We start from the raw sequence: 17,641 nt of genomic DNA, 5'->3' as shown, positions 1-17,641 counted from the left end.
ACACACTCACAATAGCCTCAAAAAGAAAAACTAAAATACTTAAAATACTTAGTAGCCAGGTGTGATGGCTCATGCCTGTAATACCAGCAGTTTGGGAGGCCCCAGTGGGTAGACTGCTTGAGCCCAGGAGTTCGAGATCAACCTGGGCAATATGGCAAAACCACATATCTACAAAAAATATATATATAAAAGTAGCCAGGCATGGTGGTGTGTGCCTGTAGTCCCAGCTACTTGGGAGGTTGAGGTGGGAGGATCACTTGAGCTCAGGAGGTCAAGGCTGCCGTGAGCCATGAACACACCACTGCACTCCAGTCTGGGTAACAGAGTGAGACCCTGCCTCAAACAAACAAACACTGGTGCTCATTGAACACCGACAAAAAATGTAAGAGTAAATTTAACCAAGAAGGTGAAAGATCTGTAAACTGAAAACCATAAGACATTGATGAGAGAAATGTAGATGACACAAATACAGTCATGTGTTACTTACTGATGGGAATATGTTCTGAGAACTGTGTGGTTAGGCAATTTTGTTGTTGTGCAAACATCATAGAGTGTATTTGTACAAACCCAGCTGGAATAGCCTACTACACACGTAGGGTGTATGACAGAGCCTACTTCTCCTAGGCTACCAACCCATCCAGTACATAACTGTAGTGAATACTATAGTCAATTTTAACACGATGGTATTTGTGTATCTAAACATAGAAAAGATACAAAAATACAGCATAAAAGTTAAAAAATGGTACAACTGTATAGGGCCCTTAGTAAGAATGAAGCTTGCAGAACTGGAAGTTATTCTGAGTGAGTCAGTGAGGGTATACTGAGTGAATGTGAAGCTCTAGGACATTACTGCACATTACTGCAGACTTTATAAACACTGAACACTTAGGCTGCACTAAATTCATTTTAAAACATTTTTTCTTCAATAATAAATTAACCTTAGGTTACTGTAACATTTTTACTTCACAAAATTTTTTATTTTATTAACTTTTTGACTTTTGTGATAACAGTGTAAAATACAAACACAACTGTACAAAAATATTTTCTTTCTTTATATACTTATTCTATAAGGTTTTTCTATTATATATATTTTTAAAACTTTTTTTAAAAAAACTAGGAGACACACACACACACACACACATTAGCCAAAGTCCACAAAGGGTCAGGACCATCAAGATATCACTAGGAAATAGGAATTTTTCAGCTCCATTATAATCTTATGAGACCACTGTCATCTATGCAGTTCATTGTAGAGTAACTGAAACGTCATTATATATTGAATGATTGGAAATGGAAATGTTTTTGTGTTCATGGATTGGGATTTAATATTGTTAAAATGTCCATACTACCCAAAGTGATGTAGAGATTCAATCCCTATCAAAATTTCAAAGTCATTTTTCACAGCAAAGAAAAAAATCCTAAAACATGTACAGAACCACAAAAGATCTCAAATAACCAAAAGAATCTTGGGCAAAAATAACAAAGCTGGAGGTATTGCACTACCTGACTTCAAAATCAATTACCTAGCTATAGATCAAAACAGCATACTACTGGCATAGAAACAGACACATTAACCAACAGAACAGAACAGACAGCCCAGAAATGAATCCACACATTATGGTCTATTGAGTTTTGACAAAGGTGCTAAGAACACACAATGGGGAAAAGATCACTTCTTCAATTAATGGTGTTGAGAAAACTGGATATCAACAAGTGAAATTGTACCCTACCTCACACCATATACAAAAATCAATTCAAGATGGATTAAAGACGTAAACATGAGACCTGAGTCTGTGAATCTATGAAGGGACATAAGAAAAATGCTCCTGAATATTGGTCTGGGCAAAGATTTCTTAGATATGATTCCAAAAGCACAGGCAACAAAAGCAAAAACAAACAAATGGAATTGCATCAAACTAAAAAGTTTCTGCACAGCAAAGGAAACAATTGATAGAGCAAAGAGACAACCCAAGGACAGGGAGAAAATACCTGCAAACCATACAGCAGATAAGAAGCTAACATAGAAGATATATAAGAAACACAAACAACTCATTAACAAGAAAATAAATAACACAATCAAAAACTTAGCAAAGGATCTAAATAGACACTTCTCAGAAAACATCTACAAATCGACAAATGAGGATTTTAAAAGTGCTGGTCATCATTCATCATCAGGGAAATGCAAATTAAAACCACAATGGAATATCATCACAAATTTGTTAGAATATTATTATCAAAAAGACAAAAGATAATAAGTTGCTGCAGGTGTGGAAAAAAGTGAACTCCTGTGCATTGTTGGTGGGAAAGTAAATTAATACAGCCATTAAGGAAAACAGTATGGGAGTTCCTCAGAAAACTAAAAGTACGATTATCATATCAGACGTATATCCAAAGGAATTGAAATTCTTATACCCAAGAGATATTTCCAGTCCTATGTTCAGTGGAATGTTATTCACAAGTTAAGATATAGAAGCAACCTTAATGTCCAACATCAGATGAATGGATAAAGAAAATATGGTATATATACACAATGGAATATAATTTAGCCTTTAAAATGAGGAAAATCCTGTCATTTGCTTCAATATAAATGAACCTGGAGAACATTAGGCCAAGTGAAATAAGCCAGACACAGAAAGATACATACTGCATGATCTCAGTTATATGTGAAATCTAAGGAAGTTGAACTCACAGAAGTAGAGAGTAGAATGGTGGTTACCAGAGGCCCGGGGAAGGGGTGGGTAGAGAAAGAGGAGTTAGTGATCAAAGGGTACAAAGTTTCAGCTGACAGAGGAATAAGCTTCAGTCATCTATTGTACAGAATGGTGACAATAATAAACAATAATGCAACATGTATTTCAAAATTGCTAAAAATACTAGATTTTAAATGCTTTCACCACAAAAAATGGTAAGTAAATGAGGTGATAGATGTGTTAATTAGCTTGATTTAATCATTCCACAATGTAAACATAATCAAAACATCTCACTGTACCTCATAGATACATATAACGGTTACTTGTCAAAAATAAAATTTTAAAAATATAGTTTAATATACTCTCCTTGAATTATTTGATAAAGAAATTTCCAAATCCCATTGAAAATAAATGTGGATTAAAAAAAAGAGTATTGACTCTCACACTTTAACATACAAAGATCTCAGTATGAGATCACAGAACAAGAGCCAACACGTATTGAGCACTGACTGTTGGGAAGCAGTATACAGAGCTCCCTTTGAACACCTCCCTTCATCTTCACAACAGTTCTGTGAGGCAGGGGTGGTTATGCCCATTTTACAGATGTGAAAGCTGAGGCTTAAATGACTTGCCTTACTCAAGCTCAGCACGTGGATTTAGTGGCAGAAGCAAGGGTCCCAACCGAAGGGATCTGACCCCATATCCCATGCTCTTGGCCAGCCTACAAGACTGCCTCATTAACCCTTTCCCTGTCACCAACTGTTGCGAGGATTCAAAGGATGGTGGGGCAGGAGTGAAGCCTTCTTGGAGGAGGTGACCTTGTAGAATGAATGGGAAGGCAAGGCAGGATGGAAGCCTTCTTGGAGGAGGCAATCTTGTAGAATGAATAGGAAAGGGACAGAGACAAAAACCAGGCCAGGGCGGGGTCGCCTGGCGGGTGGTCTGACAAGAGACTCTTATACCAATGTGGATCACTTCTATGCACTGATCCACAACACACCAGGTGGGGCAAAAGAGCAGTATCTTGAGATGGGGCACAATACACACAAGCTCCTACATCCAGGGCCTGAAGTCAGAGCTTAACTCTGCTTTTTACCAGCTGTGTGTCCCTGAGTAAGTTACTCACCCTCTCTGTGCCTCAGTTTTCCCAGCTATAAAAAGGGGCTAATAACAGTACCTACCTTAGAGTGACATGAAGATTAAATAAGGTGCTGCACATGATGCACTCAGCGCGGTGCCTGCACATCGTGGCTTTCAACAAAGCTAAGCTATTTCTGTGGTTACTGTCAATATCTTTCTAATTCCACCATACTTCTTAGCAGTCCTGAATACTGGACTGTGGGGTTAATTTCTCCTTAAAATAAAACATCTTGGGAATTTGGACTCAGAGAATTTCAACATCTCAGAATCATTAAAAATTAGATTCCTAGAACTATAGAACCTTCAAAACTTAGAATAAAATACAGTGTGAGCCAATACAATTTGCAATATAAATTTCCCCCTCAATGCTACCCTCCTCCTCTCTCTTTGGAGGATTAAAACTATTATTTTGTCAGATGAATCCTTGACTTCTACCCCCAGAAACATATGTATTATATTTTTTTTGTTTCAAGAAAATGCATTTATGTTCTTTTTTTCCCCTCCCCTCTTTTCCTCTCTCTGTACGGAGGATATGATGTGATGGGTAAAATATCAAGTGCAATAAGTCAAAATTTCTGACAGAAATAATAGAGCCCGCATCCATTTCCAGCCGTTCTCCAAGTGATAACAATTAAGCCCCGGACAGTTTGAACTTTTTACAAAGAATTAATGATGCATGTGAACACAGGGGGGAGAACAATTGCTAATAATTTATGAAGTCTTCGCTGGCTCAAAGTAGTAAGTTTGGTAAAGTGAGGGAGAAAGCTTTGAAAGGTAAACACTTTGAAAAGCCATTCTGAGGATCTGCCCTGTCAATTGAGAATTTACTACATTCCATTAAACAACCTAAAATAACTTCTATGGTAATCACCCTTCAGATACAGGCGCCAGTGCCGACAAAGGTATTATTAAGTTAAATTACCCTAAAAGTGTTGGATTGACAGAAAGTTTCAGTCAATGGTTTGGAAAGCCGGGGTCCCTAAATGACACCAGCAAACAGATACTGATGTTCTGGGGTTGGAGAAGTTGGCTTTACAAGACCTGGCGCTAACAGGATTTCTATTTGAGCTTTTAAATATTTCATGCTCCCCCTGCAGCTCTCAGGAGGAAGACTGTGGGATTCACATACGTGGAGGCCAGGGCCCCTCCTTGCCTCACCCTTCTGGGCCAGGATTTGAAAGGTAGCTCTGGGTAGAAAAAAACAAAGAGGCGTGTGGCAAGGACGTCTTGTCTCTTTGAGGGGAGAAGGGAGAAGTGAAGGGGGAATTTGCCAGCTGGGTTTGATTAGAGGAAGGAATTAGGATTCTCAGTTTATAGATAAGGGAAATGAAGTCTCTTACCTGAGGCCACCCAGCAGGTCCACAGCATGACCTGGAATGTAGATCACTCCGTGATGCGAAGAACTCGCTCTCTCGATTCCAATGGCTTCCTGGAGTCAAGTCCAGTTTGTACGTAGCAGGACCCCATAAATATTTTTAAATACATTTAGTTAATATATAACATACATGGAGAAAGATGTACAAGTCATACATGTATAGCTCAATGAATTCTCCCAAACCAGACACATTCCTGTGTAACCAGCAATGAGCTGAAGACATTCAACATTTCCAGCCCCTACCTCAGCCCCTAGCTCCCAAAATGTTCTCACATCCTCAAGTCAACTCCCCAAGGGTAACTACCATCCTCCCTTCCAACATGTAGATAAGTTTGTCCAGCTTTTGAACTCTATGTAGATAGACTCACACAGTATGTATGCTTTAACATCTGGCTATCTGGCTTCTTTTACTCAAAATTATATTTGTGCATTTCATCCAGATTTTTATATGTATTTGTAGTTTGCTCACTTTTTTTTTTTTTTTGAGACCAAGTATCGCTCTTGTCACCCAGGCTGGAGTGCAGTGGCTCAATCTCAGCTCACTGCAACCTCTGCCTCCCGGGTTCAAGTGATTCTCCTGCCTCAGCCTCCTGAGCTCTGGGATTACAGGTGCCCGCCACCACGCCTGGCTAATTTTTGTACTTTTAGTAGAGATGGGCTTTCCTGTTGGCCAGGCTGGTCTCAAACTCCTGACCTCAGGTGATCTGCCCACCTCGGCCTCCCGAAGTGCTGGGATTACAGGAGTGAGCCACTGCGCCCGGCCAGTTTGTTCACTTTCATTGACGCTTAGCTTTCTACTATGTGAAGTTACCCCAATTTATTTAGCCATGCTCCCATTGGTGGGCACAGGGGCTGTTTCTAGTTGGAACTATTGCAAAGAACGCTGCTATACACTTTCTTTTACAAGGCTCTTGGTGCATATACATATGTATTGTTGTTGGCTTTATACCAAGAAGTGAAATTGCTGGGTCATAGGACATGCTGGCAAACAGATTTCCCAATTTCATCTATTTAATCTGCCACCAGCACTGTACATTGTTCCCATGACCCACGTTCTCACCAACACTTAGTATTTCCTAACTTTTAAAAAGCTTTTAGTGGTCCAGGCGCAGTGGTTCACACCTGTAATCCCAGCACTTTGGGAGGCCAAGGTGGGCAGATCATCTGAGGTTGGAAGTTCAGACCAACCTGACCAACATGGAGAAACCCCATCTCTACTAAAAATACAAAATTAGCTGGGCGTGGTGGTGCATGCCTTAATCTCAGCTACTTGGGAGGCTGAGGCAGGAGAATCACTTGAATCCAGGAGGCGGAGGTTGTGGTGAGCCAAGATCACACCATTCCACTCCAGCCTGGGCAAAAACAGCAAAATTTCGTCTCAAAAAAAAAAAAAAAAGTTTTTAGCCATTATGGTGTGTGTCCAATGCTGTCATATTGTGATTTTCATTTGCATTTTTCTGTCGACTCCTGAAACGGAACACATACATTCATTAGTCACTTAAATATTCATTTTGGTGAACTGCCTATTCAAGTCTTTTTCCCATTTTTCTACAGGGTTGTCTGCCTTTTCCTGCTGATGTGGGATTCCTTTACACAGTTTACACGAGTCATTTGTCAAGTATGTATTTCAACTATCTTCTCTCACTTTGTTTTATACCTTTTCACTGTCTTCATGGTATCTTCAATAAACAGACATTCTCAATTTTAAACTTTAATTTGATGTGATTAAGTATGAATGGGGAAGTAAGACCTGCTGGACTAGATGAGCAATGTCAATAGAATTTAATGTAATTTACATTTATCTATTTCTGGCTTCAATAAATATTTTGGGAGTGAAGGAATACTGCTGGGAATGGAAAAGAAAATAGAGAGCCTGTCCTATTCTTGTTTCACAAGCCTAAAGGGAAGAAATTCAATAGCGAATTATAAAAGTACTTTATATGAAAGAGTTGATATTCTGCACAGAGCCAACTGCTGCCCCCATGCAAGTATTCATTCAGTCAACACCTATTTTTAAGGGCCAACAGTGTACCAGACTGACCCCTCAGAACTGGAGATAGAATAATAGTGAACAAGAAAACCAAGACCCGGCCGGGCACGGTGGCTCACGCCTGTAATCCCAGCACTTTGGGAGACCGAGGTGGGTGGATCATCAAGTCAGGAGTTCGAGACCAGCCTACCCAACATGGTGAAACCCCATCTCTACTAAAAATACAAAAAATTAGCTGGGCGTGGGTGGCAGGCTGCTGTATTCCCAGCTACTCTGGAGGCTGAGGCAGGAGAATCGCTTGAACCCAGGAGATGGAGGTTACAGTAAGCCAAGATTGCACCACTGCACTCCAGCCTGGGCAACAGAGTAAGACTTCACCTCAAAAAAAAAAAAAAAAAAAAAACACTGAAAGAAAGAAAAGAAAACCAAGACCCTGCTCCCAAGGAGCTTATGTGTAGTAGAAGAGAAAGACCATACATATGTGAACAAGTAGAAAAGAATTACAGAAAGGTATTTATAAGTGTCTTGCTTATTTATTTTATTTATGTATTTGGGGTCTCACTCTGTTGTCCAGGCTGAAATGCAGTGGAGCAATCTCAGCTCACTGCAGGCTCAACTTCCCAAGCTCAAGTGATTCTTTCACATCAGCCTCCTGCGTATCTGGGACCACAGGTATGTACCACTATGCCTGGCTAATTTTTGCTTTTTGTAGAAACAGAGTTTCACCATGTTCTCCAGGATGGTCTCAAACTCCTGGGTTAAAACAATCCACCCACCTCAGCCTCCAAAAGTGCTGAGATTACAGACATGAGCCACCACACCTGGACTAATTTATTTATGTTTTAGAGACAGGGTCTCGCTCTGTCACCCAGACTGGAGCAAAGTGATGGGATCGTACCCCACTGCAGCCTTGAACTCCTGGGCTCCAGCCATCCTCCTTCCTCAGCCTCCTGAGTAGCTGAAACTACAGAAACACATCATCAGGCCCAGCTTGATAAGTGCTAAAAGGAAAATTAAAAGGGTTGTCTGGATGGAGTGACTGGGGAGTGGTCAGAGAGCCCTGTCTGGGGTGATAGTTGAGCTGGGAATGATGAAAAAAAACTGGTCTTGCAAAGTACTAGGGGAAGAGGGCTCAGACTGAGGAAACGCAAAAGCCCCAAATGTTTACTAGTCAGAAAGGAAGGGAGAGTGGTTTGTGCACTCTGGGTGAGGGGAGGTGGAATGGGAGAAACAGTTGGATTGGGAACGGCCATGTCATAAGCTACAACTATAGAGGGAGAATACATCCGACTTTTATTTTACATAATAGCTTTTGCTTCTGTGTGGAGGGTAGATTATAGAATGCTAGGGGACCTACTCAGAAGTTGTTACAATAATTTGGGAGAAGCATGGAGGTGGCTCAGGATATGGTTTTAAAGGAGGTTGCAAGCAAAGACCAGAATGATTCTAAGGGCTGGAAAAAAACTGTGAAAGATCCAGACAGCCATCTCCCTGTGGTTATGCAAATCACATTCAAGCCTCCTGGAGACAGACAAAGCCAAGATGATGATGTTTCTTACTGTTGTAAAAACCTTTCCTTCTTTTGCATTTGCTGAGGAGTGATTTACTTCCTATTATGTGGTCAAAACAGAGATATAGACCAGTGGAACAGAACAGAGGCCTCAGAAGCAATGCCACACATCTACAACCATCTGATCTTCCACAAACCTGACAAAAACAAGCAACGGGGAAAGGATTCCCTGTTTAATAAATGGTGTTGGGAAAACTGGCTAGCCATATGCAGAAAGCTGAAACTAGACCCCTCCCCTACACCTTACACTAAAATTAACTCCAGATGGATTTTTTTTAAAAGATTTAAATATAAGACCTAACACCATAAAACCCCTAGAAGAAAACCTAAGCAATTAAAAGGGTCGTCAGGATGGAGAGAGAGAGAGAGCAGAGTGAGACCCTTCCTCTTCTGCATGCATTTCACATGGCGAGCTTGCATTCTTCTTCGTCCCTTGGGCAGCAGTTTCTAAGACAACAATGAGCTTTCCAATCTATAGGAACTTCATTGCACATCAAGGGACTATGAACGAAGCCACGATATGCCAGGCATTCACTATGTACCAGACTTGGTGCTACTCATCTTCACCCGTGCCATCTCGGTTTATCCTCACAGATATCCCGGAATGTAGGTGTCACTATCATCCCACTTTACAAAGAAGGAAACTGAGGTTTCAAGGAGTGAGGTGACTCTTCACCTGGTCATCTTTTGGTCCTGAGAGCAAACGGTACTTCTGCAGGAAAGCCCTTCCTGGCCAAGCCCGGACCAAGCTCGGGCCCTGCTACCAGCTCCCCTAGAGGCTGTGCCTCCCTGACATAACATGTAACCCCTCAGGTAAACATGCCTTTATTTGTGCCAGCATTTGATGATGTCTGTCTTCCCCCACTCGACTCTCAACTTCATGGGGTCAGGGTCTGCATGGTTCATCTTGGTATTTCCAGAGCATGAGATATAGAAGGTGCCTGAAAAAAAATTAACTGTGGAAGAAGAGTTAGTCGTAAGAAAGACGAGGAGGAAGACTACACAGAAAGAATAAGGATGGTAGACGCAGGCTTCGTGGCACCTCTTCCAGTTATGTAATTTTAGAACTGCACAGGGGAAAATGACGTCAGCTTCTGACATCTTCCCTCCAGGGGAAGTGAGGTCTTGGTGGGCTTCCCTATCTGTCAGGAGCCATTCTCGGCTGCATAGGTTCCTCCAATCCTGCGCTACAGAGGCCTGCTCTCTGCCACCTGTGTGCCTGCCCCTTCATCCTTCACCCCACTTCCCTGCTGGAAGCCAGAAAAGCAATTAATCCTACAGGACTCCCCCGCCCAGTGCTCTTAGGATCCCGAGACTCCCAGAAGCCTGGCAGCTGTGTGCGTTCACATCTGGGAGCCATCAAAGGCCCCCCTCCCCCGCCAAAGACTGCTTTGAGTGCAGGCTGACCTGTCAGGATGCTCAGGAGGGGGTGCCCTTCCCCAGAGGGCAAGGAGTAGAGAGTTAACTCTGTGAGAAAGTTCTTGTCCTTCCTCCTCCCATGATTGTCTGGTGAGGTTGGGAGTCCGCATGCCTCCCTCCAAGAGAAAATCAGTTAACTAAAGGCACAATGAAGCAGACAGTGACCAACCTGGAATTCCAAAGACCAGGGAATAAGGCTTGCCCTGACCTCTAATGTGCTGTGTGACCTTGGGCTACTCACTTGACCTTTCTGAATCTGGGCAATAATGGTAAATCAAAGAAATAAGAGTCGTTCTCAAAACTGTTGGAGACATTAAATCAGGTATCTCATATAAAGGGCTTAGCACAGTTGCTAGCACATAGTAACACTCAATAAATTGTAGCTATTATTACTTTATAAACACTGTTATCTATAGCTCTTAGAGCTATCATTAGGATTAAGTGGGATAATGTATGTAAAGCTTCTAGATAGGGTCTAGCACAGAATAGCTGCTCAATAACAATTCCCATTCCAAATCTGGAGTGCCAATAATTAAAGAGGACCAAAGTCTATCCACCATATGGTAGTAGCTTTCAAAGTGTTCCCAATGTTTGGTTGGATGGATGGACGGATGGGTGCATGGATAGATTGATAGGTAGATAAGTAAATCTTAGGTAAAAGGATGTACATCATAGTGACATCATGAATACAATGGTTCCTAGTCTTGGTAAGGTAGCAGATACGGACTTCTGGTTGCAAAATGTTGGGTACCATGGCTGCTGGGGGAGATAGTTTGAGACCAGATGTACTGTATCTCATCACATCATCAACTTCAGTGATGCTTATAGCAGATTCTGCCGCCCTTCCCAGCGCGCTTTGGACTATCCTCCTTTGGAAATCCCCATTGGCCCATGTTGGTCCTGATGCAGCTATTATCTGAAATTAAACATCCTCCCTCCAGGCAGAATCCTAGAACACTGGGGCTTAAAAAAGGACTGCAGACATTTTGGAATCCAACTTATTCATTTAACAACAGTAGCTGCTACAACTATTTACAGAGTTATTCCAACTTCTAGGCACTGTGTTATTTTATATGTGTAATTGCATTCAATCTCACAGCATTCCAAGGAGCAAAGCATATTCTATATATAATACACACCCATATATTCCACATGTAATTCTCAATTAAACGTACGACGTACTTTTAAATTGTTTTTCAGAATGACACAACGCTGTCATGAATGCCAGAACGTAAGGCTTTTTATTCTAGACCTCCTGATTATCTCACACTTTCTCTTCCCCCAGTACTCTACTTTGCTAGTGCCCTAAACATGTGTTGAGCCCTTCTTTAAGGTAATGTAGCACTGCCAAAGACAGAGAATATCACCGTCAGCTAACAGATGAGGGCACGTGAGTATGGACAGGTAAGGTAGAAAGGTTCAGGAAAGCCGTGCAGTCAGCAAGTCATAGAATCAAGATTCCAAGTCTATCTGATTCCAAAACTCCCTCCTCCTCTTCGATGAAACTTCCATCCTAGATGGGGAAATTAGGAAGCAGCAAAGGGGGGCTTTGAGGTTCAGAGCCCAGGTTGGAATGGCTGGTCTTTGTTTTTTCCACCAGCCAAACTTCAGAGCGTTCTTTTCAAAAATTCACTTGGACTCCTCTCTCCCTGGTGTGACACCGCTCTCTCCAGCCACAGAGGAGCCCTGGGTTCACTTAGTGGCCATCAGTGATATAAAATGGGTGAAAATATTTTAGTTAGATTTTCTCCTCTTGATGAGTGAGAATTTTCCAGGTCCGGGCACCTCTGAAATCTCCCAACGTCAGCCACCATCAGCTGTAACTGGCACCCCTGCTAATAAATTGAGAATGTCACATCTCCCAAACTGCATTATTACCGTTTATAATTTTGATTGTTCATTTGCATACGAAAATTAGTCCTGTGACATGCGTGAATTTTATTTTATTCTTGAACTAATTATAAACAAGAATGCCACATTATTTACATAACTAATTATTGTTCCTTATGTTCCCCTGTTTTTAAATGGGGAACCCATTCTTCGTTGGTTAACTATGGAGATGAAAAATCCAAGAACATTTCTAAAGTTTAGGAACTTGTTCTATTTGCATCAAATACAAATTCCTTTGAATGAGAGATAATATGCTTTCCATTTTAATAGGCCTAAATTAGGTTAATCTTAATTTATAGTTAATTTGAATGAATAATTCCTGTCTACCTGAGTCTGTTTTTTCAGCAACTCATTGTAAATGTTTATTAACCCATAAATCTGCTGCTTTCCTTTAGGAGATTTTAAGCCACCCCCCAAACTGGAGGGAGTTTACAGAGGGAAAAAAAAGCACAAAAGCAGTTAAGAAATTCTGGAATAAGTCCCTAACTCTGTAAGTCATATGCTGTTTGCCTTTGGGTAAATACCTAACCCTCTCTGAGCCTCAGGTTTCTCAGTTGTTAAATGACTGGGTTGAATTAAATGGTACCCAAGATTCTCTAATATTCTGGGGGAGAGGGAGAGGTCTATGTGTCTTCTTTATCTTGCCTTTCACTGTATCTCCTCATCTCTCTTCCTTCTCAAAATTCGACTTTTCCTTTGCTTAAGATCTTAAATGTGTCTCCACTCATGGGAAACTGCTTTATTTCCTTGGCTACTACAAAAGAGGTAAAAATAGACCCTGCTAAAAAGAGAACCAAAAGGGCTACCAAGCTAATGGTGGTACTCCAGGCAGTGCTCGACCTCTGGGAGGACGTGAGTTCGGCAGATAGTGTCCATCAAGCACACCACGAAGGCATAAACCACGTGCTGTGTCTACAGGGGGAAGAACTTGGAAGTCCCAAAGACCTGGATTTTAGCCCCACTGTTGTCAATTCCTCTAAAAAATACTTTAACCTGTCCGACACTTAGTGTGTCAGCTAAGAATAACAATCCTACCTACTTCCCGGGAGACCATTGCGATGGTTAAGGGAGATAATGTGAAAACTGCCTGTGATATAGCTGGTGCTCTAATGCTAAATCCTGCCCTTTCCTGCTCATCAGTTGGCCTCTGGCAGTGAAGTAGAAAGGGATAATGATGGTAACTAACGTTTATTGAGTGCCTACTAGGTGCCACTACTTCAGATGTCAGCCTAAGAGTGACACTTCAGGAAAGAATTATCTAACTTCCCTTATGAGGTTGAATTCATCATTGGAAACTCAGAGAATGACAGGCACCCCCCTCCACTGCAGCAATTACAGCTCGATTCCACCTTTCTTTGTATGATGTCTATCTATACCATCACCCCCACCATCCTGCTTCCAGTAGAAGTAAGAATCATGTCTATTTTTGTCTCCATTATATTCCTCAAGTCCTGGCCAGCCCTCAATATTTGAGGACATAGAGGCTAAGCATGTGCTCTGGATTGCCTTACTTAATCTTCACAAAATGGGGTCTGCTGCTGTAATGCCCATTTTACAGATGAGGAAACTGAGTCTCAGAAAAAGAAAGTCCAGCTGAGACCAGAAGGACCACCCAGCCTAGCCCAGCTTACCCGAGCCATAAACATTTACTGCCGTACACTGCTGAAGTGTGTGGTGGTTTCACAGCATTATTGTGTCAATCAATAACGGACACATGTTTGTGTATGATTCCGCACTTCACCAAGCAACTTCTCATTCATTGATTCTTCTGAGCCTCTTATTGATTAAGGCAGAGGCAGGAACTGCATTCTTCTTATCCTGGCCTGGGAAGGGTTTTGCATTTGTACAATTATTCTTCTGCTAAATTGATATATTAATCTGTTCAAACAATTGTTTCTGTAATTAAATGAGAGGGCACTGAAGAGAACCTAAGAAAAGGTCTTATTTAGTTCTGTAAGCTGGAATCTGGTGACCTCTCACCCAGGCTGTGCAGTGATCAGACAGTGGGAATATGGCCGTTAATTGGGTGTTTTAGGTACAGACACAGTTGTCCAAGCAATCATAGAGCTAACCGGCCCCAACATTGCCAATGAACTGTGGTCTGTGGCTTTGTTAATGACAAATCCTTTATTTTTCTCAGTCTCATTATCTATTTATTATTCAAAGAGGTTTGGAGTTAGAAGGACCTTAATTGGAATGAGCAGCAAATCTCACTAGTGCAGACAACCTTTCTAGGGCATCCCTGAGAGAAGAATGCCCTCCAAGCTTCTCAAGAATGTCCATCAATATGGAGCTCGCCAACTTAAAAGGAAATGTGACCAAAAAGCAAAGCCTTGTGAAATACCCACGTAAGGAACTAAGCTCATTGGATCTTGGGTGTTGATTGACCATTGCCCATTCTTCCCAGCATAGGTCAGCTAAGGGCATGTGGGTGGGGCTTACGTATCTCTGCCCATGAGCCTCCAAAACAAAGGAGGGATAAGGAAGAGAAGAAGGCAGAGGAAGCGGGGGCGGGGGGGGTGGGTAGGGAGAGACTATTGGAGACACATTATTGTTCTGACATGGTTTTCAAGTAATTGCACTTACCAAGAAAGAAAATTGTTTTCCTTTGGAAAGTCAAGAGAGCATTTACTTCCTCTTCACCTCCCTAGCTCCATCCTTGTGAGAACAAAGCTGGCAGCTGGTGGATTTGTTACATTCCAATTCCTGTGTTGAGACTCGGCCCTGCACAGCCTTGAGTTAAAGAGAATGTTAGGAATCTGGCTTTATCTATACGGCAGAGGGTGGGCTGCTCCTCATCTCCCTGCTAGGGCTTGGACTGTGGCCATCATTGGCATCTTCACCTAGAAAGGGCAAGAGGGGGCCGGGCGCGGTGGCTCTCGCCTATAATCCCAGCACTTTGGGGGGTCGAGGTGGGTGGATCACAGGGCCAAGAGATCAAGACCAGCCTGGCCAACATGGTGAAATCCTGTCTCTACTAAAATTACAAAAATTAGCTGGACATGGTGGCATGTGCCTGTAATCCCAGCTACATAGGAGGCTGAAGCAGGAGAATCACTTGAACCCAGGAGGCGAAGGTTGCAGTGAGCTGAGATCATGCCACTGCAGTTCAGCCTGGTGACAAAGTGAGACTCCATCAAAAAAATAAAAAGTGCAAGAGGGCAAATTGGAAAAGTGAGTTCTAATCCTGCTTCTGCATTCACATGCTATGTGACCACAGACAAGCATCTTTTATTCTCTGCCTCTCCAGTACCACAACTAAGGGAGTCAGTCTAAACAAATGTTGAGGCCGTCCATCCCTCTTCTAGTATTCTGAGATTCCTCAGCCAATTTCTTTAAGGAGTGAACGAAATGACCACATTTCTCACTTAAAATGTCCAAAAAGGGCATTTCTACACTATCAGGGAACTACTGGGCCAAACAGCAGAAATTCAAAAGCAGCAGAGATACTTCTCTGCCTCCTGTAAGACTGACCATCCAGAGCCTTCTGTGCTCACTGCTGTACTCACCCTTCACAGCAACTCCAGTCTCCACGTGGCATTCTCCTTGTGTGTGCGTGTCTCTGTGTCCAAATCTCCCCTTTATATAAGGGCACCAGTCACACTGGATTAGGGACCACTCTACCGCACCATAATCTCATCCTACCTAATAACATCAGCAACCACCCTATTTCCAAATAAGGTCACTTTCTGAGGTACTGGAGTTAGGGATTCAGCATAGGAAGCCTGGAGGGGACACAACTCAACTCATAACTCCATCCAACACCATGCATCTTTTCCTATAGGGAGCAGGTAAAGAAGTGCTAATGGACCCTGTGTTGCGAAGGGCCTCAAAACCCCTTCTTCCCTTCCGCACCACCCACCAGCTTCACCCCTCTGTCTCAGGTCTCCAAGGCTCTGCATCGGGTCCTGGCATCACCTTGCATTAGTGACAGCCTGCAGCTTGGCTCCCTCTGAGATGGATCAGTCAGTAAATAAGGGAGAAGCCCTCGTCCCTTCCAGAGAAGGCAGGTGAATATTTCATACAGTGCAAGAGCGTGGAATTCCATACAGCCACCTCCTGCAAATGCAACATGACACCTCGTAATGGGCGATATCAGTACAAATCCAGTCTCGTGGCAGCCTGGAGCCTCCTGGTAATCCCTCACATATTGTGCTCATGTCACTGTAAATACAATCGCCAAGCTCCAGCTCCTGCCACAGCCAGTAGATCAAAGGGGATCACTCCCATTTCGGCAGCTGAGTAGACTGAGGCTCACAGAAGGTAATCTGCCTTTAATCACACAGAGGGTGAATGGTGCCCAGTTAGGCAGAGGCCGAGGGTGCAGAGAAGGAATGAGCAGTTGGTCCCCAATGCCACATCTGCAAAGAGCAGGAAGCAAGATAGAGGTGTTTGGTGGGACAAGAAATAGAGAAGTGAGGATGGGGTGGGAATGAGGAACAGAGATGGTTGGGCAGAAAAAGAGGTAGGGACTGGAGGATACGCAGAGAAGAAATAGAGCCCAAGGAAATCACTGGAAATTGGATGGACTTGGGCACGAGCCTTAGTGAGCAGCTGGGGAAAGGAGAAACCAAAGTCACATATCCGTGTGTGGGGTCTGGCCCATTCTGGGTTTTGACAGAGAGGGACCCCAGGTCAGCCAGAGAGCGCTTTTAGGCTTCCTCTTGATCTGCTCATTGGAGGGGGTCCCAGCCAATGCCTGAGACGATAAAGAAGACCGTCCAGTCCCTAGGCTAAAGATGGAGCTTCAAAGCAGCCTCCAGTTTGTTTGTTTGTTTATTTTGCAGAAAATCTGCAGCACCAAAGAGGGAACCAAGATTGGAGCCTGGATATGGGGAGCTGGAGAGGATGCTGGTAATTCTCCTTCCTCCCCCATCCCCAAGTCTTTTCTATTTTATTCACTATTCTGCTCTGGGTCCAGGAGGCTGGCCCCTGAAGACCATATCACCTAGTCTTCTAGGTTGGGGTGAGATAATGAAACTGGGTAGAGGTGGGAAGTGGCCAACCAGATACTAAAGAGTAAGTAGAGATCATGGCAGATGAGGAGAGAAATCACTTGAGGAGGAAGCCATCACAGAGGAAAGAGGGGCTGAAGAACAAATACCTGTGTACTTTATTCAGGCACCTGGATTCAGCCAGACCTGAAGGTCTACTAATGATCCAACAAGTTTTCTTCTTCCTTTAAACTAGCCTCTGCATCTGAAAGAGTTCTGATCCACCCAGGAACTGTGCAGCATTATAAAAAGAGTAATTAACTTGTAGTTAAACCGACCGTGATTGTAACCACAGCTCTGCATGACCTCAACCAAGACACACTGCTGCTCTCTGAATCCGTTCTTTCACACCTGCAATCTCCAGGGAACAAGAACAAAATAAAATAATCCCTGTAAAAGTACCTAGGTCAGATTAGGTACATCCAAAAATGAGAGTTTATCTTGAACTCTCTCCCCTTTCTGCGCCCCAGTACCGTAATAAGAAAAACGTTGATTCTTAGCATCGAGGAGCTTATACATTCCGAGTCAACCCGTATGCCGTCTTATACTGCCATGTTCCTTTCCATCCCTTGA

At 42.8% G+C, this 17,641-nt stretch overlaps 1 long non-coding RNA gene across 16 annotated transcripts in view; it reads right to left on the bottom strand.

The window, feature by feature from the left end:
- LOC105725775 (uncharacterized) overlaps window positions 1-17,641 on the bottom strand; it is a 277,480-nt gene that overhangs the window by 71,640 nt on the left and 188,199 nt on the right. For 15 of the 16 annotated variants that reach the window (XR_010339338.1, XR_010339333.1, XR_010339335.1 and 12 more), the window contains 3 exons: window positions 8,094-9,721; window positions 6,328-6,672; window positions 5,171-5,259 (listed from right to left, as the gene is read on the bottom strand). This is a non-coding gene — a long non-coding RNA (uncharacterized LOC105725775). The remainder of the gene's footprint in view (window positions 1-5,170; window positions 5,260-6,327; window positions 6,673-8,093; window positions 9,722-17,641) is intronic. The other variant, XR_010339328.1, reaches the window with a different exon arrangement.

Source organism: Aotus nancymaae, unplaced genomic scaffold (genome assembly GCF_030222135.1).
Source record: "Aotus nancymaae isolate 86718 unplaced genomic scaffold, 86718_ANA_hifiasm-v0.15.2.pri h1tg000076l, whole genome shotgun sequence".
Lineage (NCBI taxonomy): Eukaryota > Metazoa > Chordata > Mammalia > Primates > Aotidae > Aotus > Aotus nancymaae.
This window is presented reverse-complemented; position numbering and strand designations above follow the sequence as displayed.